Source organism: Somniosus microcephalus, unplaced genomic scaffold (genome assembly GCF_052327205.1).
Source record: "Somniosus microcephalus isolate GS21.2 unplaced genomic scaffold, FLI_Smic_1.0 unresolved_chr4, whole genome shotgun sequence".
Taxonomy (NCBI): Eukaryota; Metazoa; Chordata; class Chondrichthyes; order Squaliformes; family Somniosidae; genus Somniosus; species Somniosus microcephalus.
Window position 1 is genome coordinate 15,013,832 of NW_028225182.1, and position 21,995 is coordinate 15,035,826.

A 21,995-nucleotide genomic window follows, 5' to 3' on the forward strand; every position below is an offset into this window, starting at 1 on the left:
TCACACAGAGGGTGGTGAATCTTTGGAATTCTCTACCCCAGAGGGCTGTGGAGGCTCAGTCATTGGGTATGTTCAAAACAGAAGTCGGTAGATTTCTGACTGGTAAGGGCATCAAGGGATATGGCGATAGGGCCGGTGAATGGAACTGAGGCAGGAGATCAGCCATGTTCTCATAGAATCCCGTACACTTGCTTAAAAATCTGTTCCATTAACTCTTTATTCCAGTTCTGACGAAAAGTTATCGACCTGAAACGTTAACTCTGTTTCTCTCTTCGCAGAAGCTGCCTGACCTGCTGAGTATCTCCAGAATTTTCTGTTTCAATTCAGATTTCCAGCATCTGCAGCATTTTCTCAGGTCGCATTTCTTTCATTGTGCAAAACAAGGTTATCGTTCAATTAATGACGCTTTGAAAGCAACATAAAAGTTTAACAAAAGAAATACCGCCCAACGTGGGGCTCGAACTCACGACCGAAAAGATTAAGAGTTTCAAGCTCTTACCGACTGAGCTAGCCGGGCCGGTTGAAACTGCATTTCATTGTCCCTGATTGCAGTCAGTTATTTGGTGGCTCCGGCCCGGTCACAACAGCATGTCTGAGCCGCGTTTCTGCAAACTACGAAACAAGTTCTCCAGAAGCCCAAGGCGTGTAATGAACTCAAGCAGCAAAATCCCTTTCATTAACCACAGGGGTTCAGGCAATTTTCTGATCGCAAAGCGCAATAGTCCTTGTCAATATCTCTTGTCTATTTCCCGGAGATTCCCGATTCTGTCTTTCTCTCTGGCTCTGTTTATTGTGTCTGTGGCCACCTGCGGGTTGATTTTGAAGGAATACCTGTGTTTGTGTCTGCTTGTTACGTTAAACAAATGAGGGCATCAGGCGCTTCTGTGCATGACACTGAGGAATCAGGAGAAGGCAGGAGGAATGAAACAGTTTTTGTGGAACGTGTGTATATAAAAACAGCGCAGTTTGAAATGTAGGAGCTCGTAGCGCAACGGTAGCGCGTCTGATTCCTGATCCGAAAGCTGCGTGTTCAGATCACGTCGGGGTCAATGTTTTTCCGGGTAATTTCAGAATTATTGTTTTCTTTGCCGTTTCACAATAACCAGACACTTGCTCCAAAGACTGTCTCACTCTTTCCCCAGTGTCATGGAGAGAGGCGCCGCAATTCCTCATTTATTTAATGTGACAAGACAGAAGCACAGGTATTCGCTCAAAATCAGCCTGCAGGTGGTCACACAGAATAAACAGAGCCAGAGAGACAGGCAGAATCGGGAAACACCGGCAAATACACGAGAGATATTGACAAGGTGAGAAAGCGCTTTGCGATCAAAAAATTGCCTGAATCCCTATGGTTAATGAAAGGGCTTTTGATGCTTGATTTCCTTACACACCTTGGAATTCAGATGAACCTGGTTCATGGTTTGCAGAACAATTTAAACCCCTGGGTTAAATCCATTAATTATTCGCTTTTTCCCAGCTCCAGAGCTCAGATTGTTACTGCCCATCCCTGGAGCTGCAAGATACCAGGGACCCAGGACAAACCTCCCCATACACCGAGCACAAGCTCAGGAAAACCCCGGGGGAGATGATATCCCGGTCACTGAGCCTTCATCAGCATTGAACAAGCACCCGGACGGAAACGTTCTTCATGCGGAAGTGATGAGATGCAGAAATTAACGAAACAAGTCAGGATGGCCGAGCAGTCTAAGACGCTGCGTTCAGGTCGCAGTTTCCTCTGGAGGTGTGGGTTCAAATCCCACTACTGACAGTCTTTACTTTTAATTACCAAGCGGCACTCATTTATTTTCACACCACTGTAAAGACATTGGGACATCCCTTAAAAGTGGGATTCAGCAGTTCACCTGCTCCATTCACATAGAAACATAGAAGATAGGAGCAGGAGTAGGCCATTCGGCCCCTCGAGCCTGCTCCGCCATTTAATGAGATCATGGCTGATCATCCACATTCAGTACCCTGTCCCTGCTTTCTCCCATTATCCCTTTTTGTCTTTTGTCTTAAGAAATATATCTCACTCCTTTTTGAATATATTTAATGAATTGGCCTCAACGGCCTTCTGTGGTACAGAATTCAACAGGTTCACCACTCTCTGGGTGAAGAAATTCCTCCTCATCTCAGCCATAAATGGCTTACCCCTTATCCTTAGACTGTGACCGCTGGTTCTGGATTCCCGCACCATCAGGATCATTCTTCCTGCATCTAGCGTGTCTAGTCCTGTTAGAATTTTGTAAGTTTCAATGACATCCCCTCTCGTTCTTCTAAACTCTAGCGAATATAAGCCTAATCATTTCAATCTGTCTTCATACGTCATTCCTGCCATCCCATGTATCAGTCTGGTGAATCTTCGCTGCACTCCCTCCATGGCAAGAACATCCTTCCTCAGATAAGGTGACCAAAGGTGCACACAGTACTCAAGGTATGGTCTCACCAAGGCCTTGTACAACTGCAGCAAGACATCCTTGCTCCTGTACTCGAAACCTCTCACTATAAAGGCCAACATTTGCCTCCTTAACCACCTGCTGCACCTGCATGCTTACCTTCAGCGATTGTTGCACACGGACACCCAGGTCTCATTGCAGTTCCCCTTTTCCCAATCTATTGACATTCTGATAATAAGCTGTCTTCCTGTTTTTGCCACCAAAGTTGATAACCTCACATTTATCCACATTATACTGCATCTGCCATGCTTCTGCTAAATCACCTATCCTGTCCATATCATACTGGAGTTTCTCTGCATCCTCCTCACAGCACACATGCCCACCCAGCTTTGTGTCGTCTGCAAACTTGGTCTTATTACATCTAGTTCAACCTTCTAGATCATTAATATATATTGTGAGTAGCTGGGGTCCTAGCACTTATCCCTGCCCTACCCCACTAGTAACTGCCTGCCACTTGGAAAAAGACCCGTTTAGACATATTCTTTGCTTCCTTTCTGCCAACCAGTTCTCTATCCAAGTCAGTACCTTACCCCCGATCCCATGTGCTTTAACTTTGCACGCCAATCTCTTATGTGGGACCTTATCGAAAGCCTTCTGAAAGTCCAAACACACCACATCCACTGGTTCTCCCTTATCTATTCTACCAGTTAGATCCTCAAAAAATTTTAACATTTCCATCTGATCTGGTACTGAAAGTGGAGATGGTTCCACAGTGTAGCAGTTATCACGTTTGCAGAAGCATTTTGTTGGAACTTGCTCCTTCTGCTTGTCCAGGGGCGAGATTGCTCTCCTGTGTGAGGAAATAACAACTATGAACAAAAGAATTAGGAGCTGGAGTAGCCCATATATTGTGTAAAATGAGATATGGGTAGCAGTTAACAGTTAACATGCAAAGCACAAAACCTGCTGACAAGGGTGGTGCTGTTGGCGGTTGGCAAACCGACCTCTACAAGCGGAAGCTGTACGCCAACTCTCACAACACCTCCTCCTACCTCCGCCTGGACCATGACCCCACTACCGAACATCAATTCACCATTTGCAAGACTGTCACTGACCTCGTATGAGAAGAGATTGAGTAAACTAGGCCTGCAATCTCTTGAATTTGGAAGAATGAGAGGGGATTTCGTTAAGCATGCAAAATTATTACAGGGTTTGATCGGTTGGATGCTGGGAGAATGTTTCCCTTGGCTGGGGAGTCTAGAACCAGGGACCACAGCCTCAGGATAAAGGTTAGGCCATCCAGGACTGAGAGGAGAAGAAATTTCTTCACACAGAGGGTGGTGAATCTTTGGAATTCTCTACCCCAGAGGGCTGTGGATGCTCAGTCATTGGGTATGTTCAAAACAGAAGTCGGTAGATTTCTGACTGGTAAGGGCATCAAGGGATATGGCGATAGGGCCGGTGAATGGAATTGAGGCAGGAGATCAGCCATGATCTCACAGAATCCCCTACACTTGCTTAAAAATCTGTTCCATTTCCTCTTTTTTCCAGTTCTGACGAAAGGTTATCGACCTGAAACGTTAACTCTGTTTCTCTCTTCGCAGAAGCTGCCTGACCTGCTGAGTATCTCCAGCATTTTCTGTTTCAATTCAGATTTCCAGCATCTGCAGTATTTTCTCAGTTCGCATTTCTTTCATTGTGCAAAACAAGGTTATCGCTCAATTAATGACGCTTTGAAAGCAACATAAAAGTTTAACAAAATAAATACCGCCTAACGTGGGGTTCGAACCCACGACTCTGAGATTAAGAGTCTCATGCTCTACCGACTGAGCTACCCGAACCTGTTAAAGTTATATTTCATTGACGCTGATTGCAGTCAGGCCCGGCCCGGTCACAACAGCATGTCTGAGCCGCGTTTCTGCAAACTACGAAACAAGTTCTCCAGAAGCCCAAGGCGTATCAGGAACTCAAGCAGCAAAATCCCTTTCATGAACCACAGGGGTTCAGGCAATTTTCTGATCGCAAAACGCTTTAATCCTTGTAAATATCTCTTGTCTATTTCCCGTAGATTCCCGATCTGTCTTTCTCTCTGGCTCTGTTTATTGTGTCTGTGGCCACCTGCGGGTTGATTTTGAAGGAATACCTGTGTTTGTGTCTGCTTGTTACTTAAACAAATGAGGGCATCAGGCGCTTCTGTACATGACACTGAGGAATCAGGAGAAGGCAGGAGGAACGAAAGAGTGTTTGTGGAACGTGTGTATATAAAAACAGCGCGGTTCACATTGTAGGACCTCATGTCGCAACAGTAGCGCGTCTGACTCCGGATCAGTAAAACAGCGTGTTCAATTCACGTCGGGAACACTGTTCTTCCAGGTAATTCCGGAATTATTGTTTTCTTTGCCGTTTCACAATAACCAGACACGTGCTCCAAAGACTGTCTCACTCTTTCCCCAGGGTCAGGGAGAGAAGCGCCACAATTCCTCATTTATTTAATGTGACAAGACACAAGCACAGGTATTCGCTCAAAATCAACCTGCAGGTCGTCACACAGAATAAACAGAGCCAGAGAGACAGGCAGAATCGGGAAACACCGGCAAATAGACCAGAGATATTGACAAGGTGAGAAAGCGCTTTGCAATCAGAAAATTGCCTGAATCCCTGTGGTTAATGAAAGGGGTTTTGATGCTTGATTTCGTTACACACCTTGGAATTCAGGTGAACCTGGTTCATGGTTTGCAGAACAATTTAAACTCCTGGGTTAAACCAGAGGGAAATAAATTCGGCAGTTTAATGCGTTTGAAAGGAACATTTTTGACTTGTGCAGTTCGGTCAGAGAAATACCAGTGAAAGGAAATCATTGCAGAAACAGCGATTCTGTAGTGTCCCTTTTGTCTGAACAGTGCTTTCTCGATGCTCAATTAAGCAGCGGTTTCCGTAGTGTAGCGGTTATCACGTTAGCTTCACACGCGAAAAGTCCCCGGTTCGAGCCCGGGCGTAAACATTATTTTTCTGTGAAATAAATTTAATAGCTTTCTTGTGTCGGAAGCAACGAACAATTTAAAGCAGACTCCTAAAATACACAGTGCGTAAATTCTGATTGGGTATAAATCTTCGTCAATGAATAAACTTTCACAAATTATTAAAGTTAAATTACTCAACTTTCGACTGTCCCTTACTGTGAGCATTTCTTCCATTCTGCAAAACAACGCTTTCGGTTAATGAATGTTGATTACAACAATTAAACCACTAAACTACGAGAACACACATTAAAGATTTGATCACAATTGCTGATATTTCTTATCTTTCTTCTGGTGTTTTTTCAGCTCTTGTTCCTTTTCAGCTCCTGACTGCGGATATTCCTCTGATTAAACTTGCTTTCTCCCCATACACCTGGATCCCTTTAGCCTTAAGAAATATATCCAACTCCTTCTTGAATATATTTAATGAATTGGCTTCTACTGCCTTCTGTGGTAGAGAATTCCACAGGTTCACCACTCTCTGGGTGAAGAAATTCCTCCTCATGTCTGTCCTAAATGGCCTGCCCCTTATCCTTAGACTGTGACCCCTGGTTCTGGAGTCCCCGACCATCAGGAACATCCTTCCTGCATCTAGTCTTTCCAGTACTGTCAGAATTTTATAAGTTTCAATGAGATCCCCTCTCATTCTTATAAACTCCAGCGAGTACGAGCCCAATCCATCCAATCTCTCCTCATATGTCATTCCTGCCATCCCAGGTATCAGCCTGGTCAATATTCGCTGAACTCCTTCCATGGCAAGAACATCCTTCCTCAGATAAGGCGACCAAAACCGCACACAATACTCAAGATGTGGTCTCACCAATGCCCTGTACAACTGCAGCAAGGCATCCTTGCTCCTGTACTCGAATCCTCTCGCTACGAAAGCCAACATACCATTTGCCTTCTAAACCGCCTGCTGCACCTGCATGCTTACCTTCAGCGACTGGTGCACAAGGACACCCAGGCTTGCGAACCGTGTGTGCCCCTGGGATCCATGGGCCTTTATGCAGGCGCATGCCAGCAGGCCCAAAGCAGCAAGAGTCCGAAGCTCTGGAGACACCAGGTAAGTCGTATTGGTTTTTTGATTCAGAGGCGTTAGCCAGCGGCGAGTTTCCGATCGCATTTTCCAGGCCGATTGTATTTCAGGAGTCTGGTTTAAAATGCTCGTTGCTTATGTCACCAGGAATCTGGGGCAACTTTTGTTTAATTCAATGGGACCAGTTATTACACGGGATAAAATTTTCTGGAACACATAATTTCTGCAGTTGTGGCCGAACCAGTGCTTTATAAAGGTTCATCATAACTTCCTTGCTTTTGTACTCTGCGCCTTTATTTATAAAGCCCCGGTTACTGTAAGCTTTTTAAACTGATTTCTCAACCTGTCCTGCCACATTGAACGATTTGTGTACATATACCCCCAGGTATCTCTGTTCCTGCAACCACTTTGGAAATGTATCCTTTAGTTTATATTGCCTCTCCTCATTCTTCCGACCAAAATGTATCAATTCGCACTTTTCTGTTTTTAACTTCATCTGCCACATGTCCGCCCATTCCACCAGCCGATCCATGTCCTCTTGAAGTCTATCACTATACTCCTCACTGCTCACTATACTTCCAAGTTTTGTATCATCTGCAAATTATGAAATTGTGCCCTGGACACCTAACTCCAAAGGATTAATATATGTCAAGAAGGGCCGTGGTCCTAGTAGCGACCCCTGGGGAACACCACTGTGTACCTTCCTCCATTCAGAGAAACAACAGCTTAGCACTACTCTCTGTTTCCTGTCACTTCGCCAGTTTGACATCCATGCTGCCACTGTCCCTTTTATTCCATGGGCTTCAGATTTACTGGCAAGCCTGTTACGTGGCATTTTATCAAATGCCTTTTGGAGGTCCATGTCCACCACATCAACTGCATTTCCCTCATCAACCCTCTCTTTCACCTCATCAAAAAATGCAATCAAGTTGGGAAAAGACGAGTTGCGTTTAACAAATCCGAGCAGACTTTCCTTAATTAAGCCACACTTGTCCAAGTGACTGGTCATTTTGTGCAGGGTTACCCTTTCTAAAAGGTTCCTCACTACCGACGTTAAGCTGACTGGCGTGTAGTTGCTGCGTTGAACCTTATACACTTTTTTCAACAAGGGTGTAACATTTGCGATTCTCCAGACGTCTGGCACCACCCCATATCCAATGAGTATTGGAAGATTATGGTCAGCACCTCCGTAATTCCCACCTTTACTCCCCTCAGCACCCTAGGATGCATTTCAACTGGTCCTGGTACAGCCAGCTTTCTAGTACCTCCTCTTTATCAATTTTTATCCCATCCAATATTCAACACAGCTCATTAACTGTAGCAGTGGGCCCGGGCGGCGCTTCAGTAGACAGTTCGAAAAGACAAAGTCACTGTCTCGGTCTTAAGTGCTCTGCTCATCAACAACAACCACACAAACAAACTGGTTTTACAATGCTTACCTCTTATCTCCAGTCAAATTTATCAGTTCGCTAGGTTGGTATGATTCTTGCTTGGGGGTTATTGGTTGAAACTTGCGAGGGATCCCGGACGAGCCCTTATTTTGCCCGCGAATTATGAACTTGCTGTTCGAACTTTTGCAAAAAAAAACACTGGCTTTGATACACAGCTTTTCACGAACTCAGGACGTCCCAAAGCGCTTTAAGCCCATTGACGTCCCTTTGAAGTGTTGTAATGTGGGGAAAGATGTGCCCAAATCACCCCCACATGAATCTCAACTCTTTGGGAAGGAGTTCGGTGCAAAGACTCAGGCGCCTCAATGATGTGGACTTTCTTTGAATGAGTTCTGCTTGTAACTGCACTCGAGCTTGAAACATCTCCCGGGCTTCCATCTCACGGGAGCAGAGTGTGGTTGCTGTGCAGCGGTTAGCATGTCGGTGACGAGCTTGGGGTTGAGACGCGTCGCTTTCAATCTATGAAATTTCACCAAGGCCCAGAGAAAAGAAATGCTGAATGGAACAGTCCCTGTGAGCGATGGATTGAAGGGGACGGCGCTCCGAGCACAGCTGGAGAACGCGCAGTGCAGCAAAAGTGTTCGCAGCATTAAATGTCAGATTTATTAATCCCGCAATAATTAGACATGTAATTAACAACAGCTCTTAAACAAATCTTTGCGAATTTTAGCCGAGGAACTCCAACACGTTACAGTTCCGAGTTCGATATACAAGTTAATCAAAACTTTAACGAATTCTAAAGTATCTGTTCCAAACATTTGATATCTTTTCCTTACCTCCACTACGTGACAATTTGCACGTTTAATAGTGTAACCTAACACAACTGCCCACCTTCTGATGGAAGGTTTTCGACCGGAAACGTTAAATCTGCTTCTCTCACCACAGCTGCTGCCTGACCTGTTGAGTGTTTCCAGCACTTTCTATTTTTATTACCCGACCTTGTTACCAGAGTATCACTTCCCTTATCTCCTTACCACACTCCTTCCTTATATGTAGCATTGTCCGACAAACAGGCTCCATTCGCACAACGGGATGTTCTGCTTCAGACATTCATTGGAACTATAAGGGGAACCAGTGGAGGCAGCATATTTGGATTTCCAAAAGACATTCGATAAGGAAACACGTTAAAGCTTGTTACACAAGATAAGGGCTCATGGTACTGGAGGTAATGTATTAGCAAGAATAGAGGATTGGTTAACGGACAGAAAATAGAGAGCAGGAATTATCGGGTGATTTTCAGATTGGCAGGCTGTAACTAGTGGTGTACCATTCATGATATTGAGAGCATTTGTAAGGTTTCGCAAACATTTCGAATATTTCCGCATCCCCGAAGATTATGTTTTTGATTAAAGAAAACCTGGGTGGAATACACCTTAAAACCCAGGGTATCAAAATGGCTGTCAGACCTCGTGGTAGAAGACAAAAGGCAGTCTGTCTGTATCTCATCAAGCACGGGCTGACAAAAGGACTTGAAATCACCAGCCTGTGTGAATTCATGAATTAGTTAATACTGTCAGTCAACTGCAGTTTTGGAAATTTCACCCACAGGACAATGGATGTTTGTTTACAGAACTCTCGACAATGTTGACATAAAGGCTAATGTACTTACAGCTGTCAATCAATTGCGGTTGGACTGACCACAGGACAATGGGTTTGTTTACAAACCATTTGAATGCTGTTGACTGAAATTCAGTAAGACATTTAAATTGAGCGAATACCAGTCAAATGAATGGGGTAATACATTCAAACCCATTGCAGTCAATGAGGACAGTTCGACCGCTTTTGTATAGCCCAAATACATCCGGATTTGGGCGCGAAGATTATGGCTCTGAATGGGGTATAAAAATAGCCTCAGGAAGCCATCTCCCTCTCTCTCTGCCGCCTCGCCTCCGTGCTCTGCCTGCAAGAAGAACAACTCAACAGCCCGCCCAAAGAAGTGGAATACCAGCAATTACTTTTAAATACTGAGGTATCTCTACTTTGGGGCAGTGAAGAATATAAGACCGCAAGGGCATGGAGCAGGCGTTCACTGGTGAGCATAGATTTTTCTGGCCCATTAAAAGGCAAACTAGATAGGTATTAGGGGTTGGAATTAAGGTGAATTTTTGTTCAATTGTAATTTAGTCAATTTTCCCTCGATGTGTCCGTTTTCTCCTCCCCTATTAAGTTAAAGTGTGCTGCATTAAGTAAAAGTCTGCTGTATTAAGCAAAAGAGTGCTGTACTAAGCAAAGGTGTGCTGTAGTAAGCAAAATAGTGTTGTATTAAGCAAAAGGGTGATGTATTGAGTAAAAGTGTGCTGTACTAAGCAAAAGGTGTGCTGTAGTAAGCAAAGGTGTACTGTATTAAGTAAAAGTGCTGTATTAAGCATAGGTGTGCTGTATTGATTATTTTCAATTTATTTCTTTTATCTCAAAAAATACTGGTCTTCTTTGCACCCAACCACGAGTCTCGTTTTGTCTACATTGCTACTGAATAAGTCCGGTGGTCAGAACCAGAAAAGGGGAGTGATTCTAAACCGCACGGGGCTCTGGAGCAGCTCAGATACTTCTGACTGGCCAGAGACAAGAACCCCACTATATAACCCCCCCTTTTTAATTTCTACAAAATGGCGACCACAGCAGGACCATCGGCAACAGTATGCGATGTAGCAGACGGTGGTTTGGTTCTGGAGAGTGCAGCCGTTATTGGGTTTATTTTTATCCCACTGATCTGTTTGTGGTTAGGTTCCCGCAGGCTTAGGGAAGTTAGAGCAGAGAGTTTGGATAAGGAAAGGGAGCTTGAAGAATACCAAGCAAAGATAGAGTGCCTGGTGGTCCAGTTTAGTGAGGCCAAAAGCCACACAAGTTACGAATTAGAGTACCTGAAGTGCCTAGCTGCAGAGGCCAAGAGCAATGAGATGAGGGTGCAGGAGGAGAACGCCCGTCTCATACAAGAAGTAAAAGAGCAAGAGGAAAAGTTTAGGGAGGTAAAGGCAGCATATAAGCTGGCCTGCGACCAAGGGTTTGAGGAAGCAAATCATGGCCCCTGAAGGGAAGAGATAGAATGCTTGAATATGGCTTTAAAGAGGGCAAAGGGGATGATATGTCTTATCAGCCCGAAGACAGGTCAGTCGGATTTTACCGACAACCCTAATAGAACCGTCTCAAAGTCAACACCCAGAACAAGGTCGGTCAGTGAATCAGAGGTCCCACGACCGCCACCCACAGCTCCGAGCTTTCAGGAGCTCTGGCAGCAAAGGGGGGTGGAGGTTGAGGTGGTAGAAGAAGCATAGCAGGCCCCGCTAGATAGGGCGGGACCAGGACCAGTGTACCCCCTCCGACAACGGAGGTACAGTCCGCCGGTTGATGAAGATGACCCAGGGGCCATCCAGAAACAGTTTGTGGTGCCATATGGCTCCCACCAGCTCAGGGACATGGTTAGCCACATCCCCAAGCTCACTAGAAAGGGAAACCCCTCCCTGCACTTCAGGGAGGTAGAACAGGCAACTTGTGTTAATGACTGCGATGACGCAGAGCAAGCAAAAATGCTGCTGTTTTCCCTGGGAGGTGATCTCCTCCAGGTCCTATCTGGCGAGTGCAAAAGGGGCAGAAGGATTATGAGCATCGGAAGAATGAGATATTGGAGGCCATGGGACTCAATGATGGTAGTCCGCCCGGGTAGAAAGAATGGTGCAGCTCCCAGGGGAGTCCCCGCAGGTGTTCGCAGACAGGCTGTGGCCAATCTACCAAAGCGCATGCCCGGGAATGCCAGGGCGGGCAGCACTGGACCCAGTCCAATTGACTCGCTGGCTTCGTTGTCTTATGACAAACAGACTACCCCAGATCCAAGCCCAGGTCCTGGCTTGGTTTGACCCCCGACACCCTCAGACCACGGAAGAAGTGGTGATCCGCCAGCTCACAGTAGCCTTCAGAAACATGAGGTGTTTCGAGGTGCCCCAACCCAAGGCAAAAGTCCATGAGGTTAAACCTGGGAGCCAGAGTAAGAAAAAGTGGCACCAGGAGGGTAACAGTCCCTCCCAGGCTGGATCAAATTGTTATGGGTGCGGGAAAGACGGTCACTGGAGAAAAGACTGTAAAATCCCTGGAAGGAGAACAAGGGAAAGGATCCCACAGGCCCAGCCCAAAAGGCAGGCCAGATATCCCTCCCGCTGCGATTGAGTCATTTTATAGCCCCTACGGTCTCTTCTGACTGGCCAGGGGAGAATAGCACCGGTGCTTTGATCCCGTCTGCCCCATTCCACTCCCAGCAATGACTAGAGCCAGCGCAACAAGTTGACCTGTGTCTCCGAGAAAATGCTGAGGGGAGCAGGCCCTATGATAAGATGAGGTGAAGATGGTACAGGGGAGATATTCGATGGACATTGGAGCCTCCAGCACGGTCGTCCACTCGGAAGACCTGACCAATTCATCCCGGTCTAACAAGGTCCCATTTAGCTTAATGGGACCCACAGGGAAACAGGCAACTGGGAGTGAACCTGAGGTCAGAAATCCTCAGCCCACAGCAGGTACAAGCTCACAGGCTGCACAGGCAGGCGCTGTGGCTTGTGTTAGGGGAGGAGCCAATCATGACCAGTGTAAGTTGTTTTAGCTGGGGGACAAGGAAGGAGAGTTCTGGGACCCCTGTAGAGCAGGTCCGGTAGCTGCAATCCGTGACAAGGGAGGCACACAGGGTATAGTTTTGGCCCCAGACCAAAAGCAGGTCCAAGCCCCAAGATTCCGCCTTTAAGACCGCCCTGGTAAGGGAAAAGGATTTAGAACAGGATTACTGGCAGGCTGCCAGTTATATTAAACAATGCAGGTTGTTTGAGCCGGGGCAGGGAAACAGGCAGCTGGGATTGTACCTGAGGTCAGAAATCATCAGCCTGCAGCGTGTACACACACACAGACTGCACACGCAGGCGCAGTCACGTGCGTGAGTGAAGTTCCCCAGCACTTGGCCTGAGCGATTCCCCCTCTCTTGTGGGACTCTGGGGAGGAGCCTGAACCAGGTTTCAGACCTGAAGGGGAAGTCTCTCAGCCACCAGCAGCCGATGGCAAGGGAGGGACCCGAAGGAGAAGGTCCCCAGCCAGCAAGGAGTGTCTCCCGAGCTAAGGGTCCGCTCCCCAGGGTAGCCCCACCATCAAGACTCCCTAGGAGATCTCTTCGGGTACCCAAGCCCAAGGAAGTATGGTCACCAGCTTTCCAGTGGAATAGGGTGGACTCCCGAGTCAGGGAGAAGCCAAAAGACAGAAGTCCCCAACCAACAGCCATAAGTTGCGAGGGACCAGAAGTTGGAATCACTCCAGCCACGCCACAGGGAGCAGCCTGGGGCAGCCCAAACAGGGATTTGTCTGGCCGCCCAGAGATGGGTGGCGCTTGTGTATAGCTTTGTTCAAAAAATGTGTATAGAGGATTAAGTTAGAATGTGTTAATTTAAATTTTATATTGCAATTCGGTAGTGTTAATTATTAGAGTATAAGTTTTAAGTATGGTACCGTTCCAGAGCATTGTAATATGTGAGCCAAGGTCGCGGGACCCGATCTCACTCCCCCGAGCCAGGGGACCTGGCAAGATGTTCTTTTTTTAAAGTCTTTTTCAGAGTTCCGGTAGGTACAGAGGACCACCGTGTCTTTGGGTGCTCGAGGAAAGGAGCACCCCTAGCCCACGAAAAGAGGGGTCTGCAGGAGGCAGATGCCCACAGCGTTTAAACTTTTCTTGGAAACCCAGATTAAGATTAAGAGTTTACAAAAGCTTGTTAATTGTTTTATATTTTGCATTATGTACTGGGCCCAACTCCAAAGGAAATAATGTGTGAATATAGTTCCTAACTGTGAGGCTGTACTACTTGTTTAGAGTTAATTGAACAAATGGCATATGCCTATGAATTGTTGTATTTGTAGATTGTGAAAGTTTGAAGAACACTTATGGCTGGAGGATGGTGCCATTTAATAAAGTGTCAGGCAATTGCATTTATTTTTTTTAAAAAGGGGAAACTCGTTTTCTTCCATTTGTATTTTTAGCAGATATGTTTTGGCTTGGTGGTAATCCCATTGAAGATGTTGTATCGTGTTAAAACTATGTCACAAGTGGTGCAGGTGCATTGGACCTCCTCCATGCTTGAATTATTGTGAATGCTCAGTGGTGCAGGGGAATTGGACCCCCTCCGTGTTTGAATTATTGTAACTAATCTTGTTTTTCTGTCGATAAATGCCTACCGTGTACTGCGTTTCTGTCTGGGTAGGGGAGGTGGAGTTGTCGGGGGATGAAAGATAGATAAGTATAAGGGAAGGATGTTTGTGGGGGGTCAGAAATTATTGATCACCTTCGGACAGGATACTCCAAGGAAGTTTTAGTATCCGATGGGGGACGGTAAGGTTTTGCAAGAATTTAGAAAATTTCCACAGCCCTGAAGATTATTTTTTTGATTAAAGAAAACCTGGGGGGAATATACCTTAAAACCCAGGGTATCAAAATGGCTGTCAGACCTCGTGGCAGAAGACAAAAGAACGTCTGCCTGTATCTCTTCAAGCACGGGCTGACAAAAGGACTTGAAATCACCAGCCTGTGTGAATGCATGAACTACTTAAAACTGTCAATCAACTGCAGTTTAGGAAATTTCACCTACAGGACAATGGATGTTTGTTTAGATAACTCTCTACAATGTTGACACAAAGGCTTATGTACTTAAATCTGTCAAACAATTGCGGTTGGACTGACCACAGGACAATGGGTTTGTTTACAGAGCATTTGAATGCTGTTGACTGAAATTCAGTAAGACATTTAAACTGAGCGAATACCAGTCAAATGAATGGGGTAATACATTCAAACCCATGCAGTCAATGGGGACAGTTTGACCCCTTTTGTATAGCCCAGATACATCCGGATTTGGGCGCGAAGATTATGGCTCCGAATGGGCTATAAAAATAGCCTCTTAGGAAGCCATCTCCCTCTCTCTCTGCCGCCTCGCCTCCGTGCTCTGCCTGCAAGAAGAACAACTCAACAGCCCGCCCAAAGAAGTGGAATACCCGCAGTTACTTTTAAATACCGGGGTATCTCTACTTCGGGGCGGTGTAGAATGTAAGACCGCAAGGGCACGTAGGAGGCGTTCACTGGTAAGCATAGATTTTTATGGCCCATTACAAGGCAACCTAGATAGGTATTAGGGGTAGGAATTAAGGGGAATTTTTGTTCAATTGTAATTTTAGTCAATTTTCCCTCGATATGTCTGTTTTCTGCTCCCCTATTAAGTTAAAGTGTGCTGCATTAAGTAAAAGCCTGCTGTAATAAGCAAAAGAGTGCTGTACTAAGCAAAGGTGTGCTGTAGTAAGCAAAAGAGTGCTGTATCAAGTAATAGTGTGCTGTACTAAGCAAAAGGTGTGCTGTAGTAAGCAAAGGTGTACTGTATTAAGTAACAGTGCTGTATTAAGCATAGGTGTGCTGTATTGATTATTTTCAAGTTATTTCTTTTATCTCAATAACTACTGGTCTTCTTTGCACCCAACCACGAGTCTCATTTTGTCTACATCGTTGCTGAATAAGTCCGGTGGTCAGAACCAGAAAAGGGGAGCGATTCGAAACTGCACGGGGCTCTGGAGCAGCTCAGATACTTCTGACTGGCCAGAGACACGAACCCCACTATATAATCCCCCCTTTTTATTTTCTACACATTCTCATCTCTGCAACCCATATCCTAGCACAGACCAAAGCACACGGACTAGCAATTCCGTCGTTGCTAAACTATATGTTGTTACACCAACGTCTCAAATTTATAATTCATAATATTGTATTTATTTCCATCTTTGCCCTATAGACTAATCGAATGCTGCGACCTTCCCCATAACTTTCCCCTCCTATACTACCCATCACTTGTCCATTCCCTTTCCTGTCAGCTTTCTTGTATTCTCTCATTAACAACAGCAGCAGCAACAACTTGTATACACATAGCGCCTTTAACATGGAAAAACGTCACAAGGCGCTTCACAGGAGCAGAATCACCCAGAATTTGACACTCAGTCACATAAAGAGATAGTAGGACACAAGACTAAATGCTTTTTCCAAAGTTCGAATTCAAGGAACGGTTTAATGAGGAGAGAGTGGTAGAGATTCGGAGGTTTAGGGAGCGATTTGTAGATCTTAGGGCTCAACACTACTATTGGCACCTCCCTCTGACCGTTTAATACATTGCTTAACAAACCCCCACTTTGACTGAGCGTCTGGTCAGTTCTCTTATTATCTCTGTCTTTGCGATGAGGTCTACCTGTTGCCTGGATGAAGCATCGAGAGAGCCTTTTCTCCATTAAATGTGAAACATAAAAAATAAAGTCTTTTTGCTGATGAAATGTTAATTCCTAGAATTAATATCGTATCATGGCCCTTTGCACAGATTAGTCAGTCCCACAATGCAAAGGTTAATATTATATGGTCGTGGTGATTCAGTGCTGGTCAGTGAGATGGCATGGCAAGTGGTTGGGCTGAATTAGTATCAAAAAGTGCGCTTCAATATAATAGATGGCCAGTGAAAAGGGTAGTGCTGAGATCAACGGGCAACTCAGTGCTGGTCAGTGGGAAGGAGGGGATAGAGGGCTGGATAGTACGAGGTAAAACAGTTGACTCGTTTCAGGTCAGTGAGATGGTTGTAGTGGTACCGATATTACAGGCTCAATAGGCGAGTCAGTGCAGGTTACTGAGATAGATCGGTTAGTGGAACTGTTAGTAAGAGGCTCAATGGATGAGTCAATGCTGGTCAGTGAGTTGGAGCGCGTATGGAACGGGTATTACTCGGCTAAATAGGTGGATTAATGCTGGTCAGTAAGTTGGAGATTTAGTGGAAAGGATAGTACTGGCCATAACAGGCAAATCACTGTTGTTCAGTGAAATCGAGGGAGTGGTGTGAAGTGCAGTACGAGGGTCTTTAGGTGAATCAATGTTGGTTAGTGAGATGGAGAGGCAGTGAAACAGTAGGTACTATTAGGTTCAGTAGTTGAATAGCTGTGGATGTTTGAGATGAACACAGAGTAAAGGAATTAGCAAATAGGCGTGTCACTGCTTGTCAGAATGCTGAAGGTATATTGAATTGAACTGACCTGCTCAGTGAGGGGTTAATTTGTAATCATATATTTGGTGAAAGAATTGATGAACCACAGGCCAAAGAGGCAATTGCACGAGCGGAATGGGAAAGGCGACTGTTTGTCTTTCACGGTAAGAAGTGGGTAAAACATGGCGCATCAGTGAGTAGCTGGAGTTAGCGGCAAAGTGCTGAAGTTGCAGCTAAACAATATCAGCAGGTCAGAAGTTGCTGAAGGTGTGGGCGGCACGCTTGTTCAGATAATCGCCATCCAATATAGGTAAAGCACTAACATGTGGCGGTAATATGCTGGAGTACAAACAGTAGATCGGCTGGTCTGAAATCCCTCTCCCTGTTAATGAATCAAAAATATTAAACATTATATTAATCAACAATACATGATCTCTAGGATTTCTGCATTTAAATGTGATCAGTGCTTGTTCCAATATTGCCTTACTTTACAACAGTACATTTTATGTCTTTCTTTCTTGCTTTTTACATTCTTTTTTCTTTCTTTATGCCAACTTTCTTTCTTTCTGCATAACATACATATTGTGATGGATGTCATCAACTGGGATAGATATGTTCTGCGGTGAATGGATCTTATGTTAGTGGGGCCCCAGAATAAATGGTCAGACTATGGGTAATAAATTCTTAAAACAGAATGAGAATGCTGCGGGTGCTGGAAATCTGAAATAAGGGCAGAACATGCAGTAAACAGTCTACAGGTCAGGAAGCATCTGTGGAAACTGCAGCGCAGGGACTGGAGGGTGTGCTGCACACTGGGATTAACATTATTATTTAAGTTCATAAGTTTCCTTTGTTTAGCTTTCTGCTAATGTTCTTTGTTAGTATTTCCCCTGTAAAATGGTGCAGTTGCGTTTTTTTTGTTTGACACTGGGACATCCCGGTATTTCCTTATAGCTTTAGTAAGGAAAGGCATCTATGGAAATTCTTGTTAGAATTCTAAGAATTGTATGGGTATATGAATGTGCAGCCTGCATCCTGGCCTTAGGGGTTTGAATGGATTGGGAATTCCGCTCTTCTTGTTAAAATTCTTCTGAAATTTGCTGGCGTCATCTGTTTGTTCAATGACTGCAATTAAACCCAATCAGCAGGGGAGCCGACTTTCTGACTGGATGGATTTTCTCTTCAATAAATAAGGGGCTTTATTTCAACGTGTCAATTGGAGAATCGCTCCCAGCATCACCACCAACCATCGAATCATCGATAATAACAGAAAGGGATAAAATGTCTCTTGGTTTTCCACTCAAGCTCAAGATTCTATGGGTGATTAACGAGATACAAATGATTTATTATCCCATCCTAGCTGCAGTCGGTGTCCCAGGTAAGTTACTACCTGGGTCAGTTACTTCAGGAACTGGAGCATAAAAATATGTGACATCTTATTCCGTGTGGGCAGCTCTTTGTTTTATTACTTTCCTTATATGACAGCAGTAACTACACTTCAAATTACTCCTCAGGCAGTATAGCACTATTGGACATCCGGAGGTTGTGAAAGATCCGATAGAAATGAGAGCTCTTCTTTCTTTCCAACTTTCATTCATTCTTTCTTTCTTTCTTTCACTCTTTCTTTCTGTCTTTCTTTATTTCTTTCACTCTTTCTTTCTGTCTTTCACTCTTTCTTCCATTCTTTCACTTTTTCCATTCTTTCCTTTTATAGATTTTAAACTTTCTTTATGTTGTGTGTTTAAAATGGACTCGTTCCTTTTATTGTTGTGAAAGAAACTTTAGCGATTTTCGCAAACTATTTCCATCATTCTTTCTTTCTTTTCTTTCTGTTTTCTCTCTTCATTGTTTCTTTCTTTCTTACTTCATTCTTTCTTTCCTTCATCCTTCTTTCTTTCTTTCTTTCTTTCCTTCTTCCTGTCCTTATTCTGTTCTTTATTTCATTCATTTCCTCTTTACCTTTCATCTTACTTAATTTATTATTTTTTGTTTGTTTGCTTGTTTCTTTTTTTCTTTCATCCTTTCTATCTTTCTTTCCTTCCTTCTTTCTTTCATTCTTTCTTTCTTCCTTCCTTTCTTACCTTATTCCGTTCTTTATTTAATTCTTTCACTCTTTCTCTTCTTTGTACTTAATTTATTTATTCTTTCTTCTAACCTTTCTTTCTTTTTCCTTTCTGTTTTTCTTCTATTCTTAATTTCATTATTTTGCTCTTTCTCTTTCTTCTTATTTAACTTATGTTTTATTTCTTCTATCCTTTCTTTCCTTATTTCTTTCTTTTCTTTCTTTATTCCTTCCTTTATTACATTCTTTCGCTCTTTCTCTCTTCCTTCTTAATTTCGTTCATTCTTTCTCCTTCCCTTCCTTCCTTCCTTTCTTTCTTTCTTTCTTTGTATCTTTCTCTCTTTATTTCTTTCTTTCTTTCATTAATTCTCTCTCTCTTTCTCTTTCTTAATTTCTTTCTTCTTTCATTCCTTTCATTCTTTCTTTTTTCTTCATTTCTCTCTCTCTTTCACTCTTTTTTCTCTCTTATTTTCTTTTTTTTCTTCTTCCTTTCTTTGTTCCTTTTTTATATGTTTTTTCTTTTCTCCTTTCTTTATACATTCTTTCACTCTTTCTCTCTTTCTTCTTTATTGCTTTAGCAGAAAGCAGCGAGGAGGAGCCCGGCTTAAAAGCCGGCGGCAGTGGCGAGGCCCGACCACTCGGAGCAGCAGGGAGCAGCGAGGAGGAGCCCGGCTTAAAAACCGGCGGCAGTTGCGAGGCCCGACCACTCGGAGCAGCAGAGAGCAGCGAGGAGTAGCCCGGCTTAAAAACCGGCGGCAGTTGCGAGGCGTACCAAATCAACAGCAGAGGAGAGGGGTAAATAGTAATCAGTGTGTGACGTCACCAGGGAGCAGCTGGTGCAGTCGGGAGAGCAGGAGGCCAGTAACTCTTATATAGGTGGAGCTGTTGCTAAACCCGAAACACTACAGTGTAGTGTCTCCCACCCTTCCACCTCCTCTAACCTTTTAGGGGTTAGGGGAAGTTCAATAGGTAGGTTCAATTTATTTTATTTCAGGAGCCTAACCTAGGTGGAAAAGGTTCCAGGACAGGAGGCGGCAGTGAAAATACAACACCAGAAAACAGGTAGGTGACTGGTTGGTGAGTACTTTCACAAACTTATTCTAAGTAGAATTCAATAATTAAGCTAAATCGTAGTAAATAAAAAGGTATTGTAAGGGTTAAGTCATGGGAGGGCAGCTCAGACCCGTGTCATGCTCCTCCTGTGCCATGTGGGAAATCAGGGACACTGTCCCTGACAACTATGTGTGCAGGAAGTGTGTCCAGCTGCAGCTCCTAGCGGACCGCATGGCGGCGCTGGAGCTGCGAATGGACTCACTCTGGAGCATACGCGATGCTGAGGATGTTGTGGATAGCACATTCAGTGAGTTGGTCACAGCACAGGTAAAGGCTAGCTCAGACAGTAAATGGGTGACCAAAAGGCAGGGTAAAGGCAGGAAGGTAGTGCAGGAGTCACCTGCGGTCATCTCCCTCCAAAACAGGTTTACCGTTTTGGGTACTGTTGGGGGAGATGACTTATCAGTGGAAGGCACCTGCAGCCAGGTTCAGGGCACCATGACTGGCTCTGCTGCACAGAAGGGCGGGAAAAAGAGGGATAGGGCTATAGTGATAGGGGATTCAATTGTAAGGGGGATAGATAGGAGTTTCTGTGGCCGAGGCCGAGACTCCAAGATGGTATGTTGCCTCCCTGGTGCAAGGGTCAAGGATGTCTCGGAGCGGGTGCAGAGCATTCTGAAGGGGGAGGGGGATCAGCCAGTTGTCGTGGTACATGTAGGTACCAACGATGTAGGTAAAAAGAGGGAGGAGGTCCTACAAGCTGAATTTAGGGAGTTAGGAGCTAAATTGAAAAGTAGGACCTCAAAGGTAGTAATCTCTGGATTGCTACCAGTGCCACGAGCTAATAAGTTTAGAGAGAGTAAGATAGATAAGCTAAATACGTGGCTTGAGCAGTGGTGCAAGGGAAAGGGATTTAAATTCTTGAGGCATTGGAACCAGTTCTTGGGGAGGAGTGACCTGTACCAAGGGGACGGTCTACACCTGAACTGTGAGGGAGCCGATGTCCTCGGGGTAATGTTTTCTAGGGCGGTTCGGGAGGATTTAAACTAATTTGGCAGGGGGATGGGAACCTAGGTAGTGGAAAAAAGGGAAGTCATATGAAGTCAGAAATAGATGGTAGAAAGGTGAGAAGCAATAAGCAAAGGAGAGAAACACAAAGGGCCAAACTAATTCATAATGAGAGTGTGAAAAAAGCAAGCCTGAAGGCTTTGTATCTTAATGCAAGAAGCATTAGGAACAAGGTGGATGAATTAGTTGTGGAAATAGAGGTAAACAAGTATGATTTGATTGGGATTACAGAAACGTGGCTGCAGGGTGGGCAAGGCTGGGAACTTAACATCCAGGGATATACAATATTTAGGAAGGATCGGCAAAAAGGTAGGGGAGGTGGGGTAGCATTGCTGGTAAAGGAGGGGATTAATGCAATGGAAAGGAAGGATATTAACTCGGATGAAACGGAATCTGTATGGGTAGAAATGAGAAATAGCAAGGGGAGGAAAACGTTAGTGGGTGTGATATATAGGCCTCCAAATAGTAATATGGAGGTGAGGGAAGGCATAAAAAGGGAAATTAGAGAAGCGTGCGATAAGAGCACAGCTGTCATCATGGGTGACTTTAATTTACATATTGATTGGACTACCCAAATTAGTAAAAATTCTGAGGAGGAGGAATTCCTGGAATGTTTTCAGGACGGTTATCTGGACCAATCTGTCGAGGAGCCGACTCGAGATCAGGCCATTTTAGACTGGGTATTGTGCAATGAGAAGGGACTTATCAGCAATCTTCTTGTACGAGGCCCCTTGGGTCAGAGCGATCATAATATGATCGAGCTCTCAGTCGAGATGGAGAGTGAGGAAATTGAATCAGAGACTAAGGTCCAGAACTTAAATAAAGGGAATTACGAGGGTATGAGACGGGAATTGGGTAAGATTGATTGGGTGGTGTTTCTGGGGGGATTGACAGTGGA

The 21,995-nt window shown here is 44.6% G+C and overlaps 1 non-coding gene across 1 annotated transcript; it reads right to left on the bottom strand.

Moving 5' to 3' along the window:
* Nucleotides 1-4,164: 4,164 nt before the first annotated feature.
* trnak-cuu (transfer RNA lysine (anticodon CUU)) lies at nt 4,165-4,237 on the bottom strand. Its single transcript has one exon. It is a non-coding gene; the product is annotated as a tRNA-Lys (tRNA).
* Between the last annotated feature and the right edge of the window lie 17,758 nt (nt 4,238-21,995).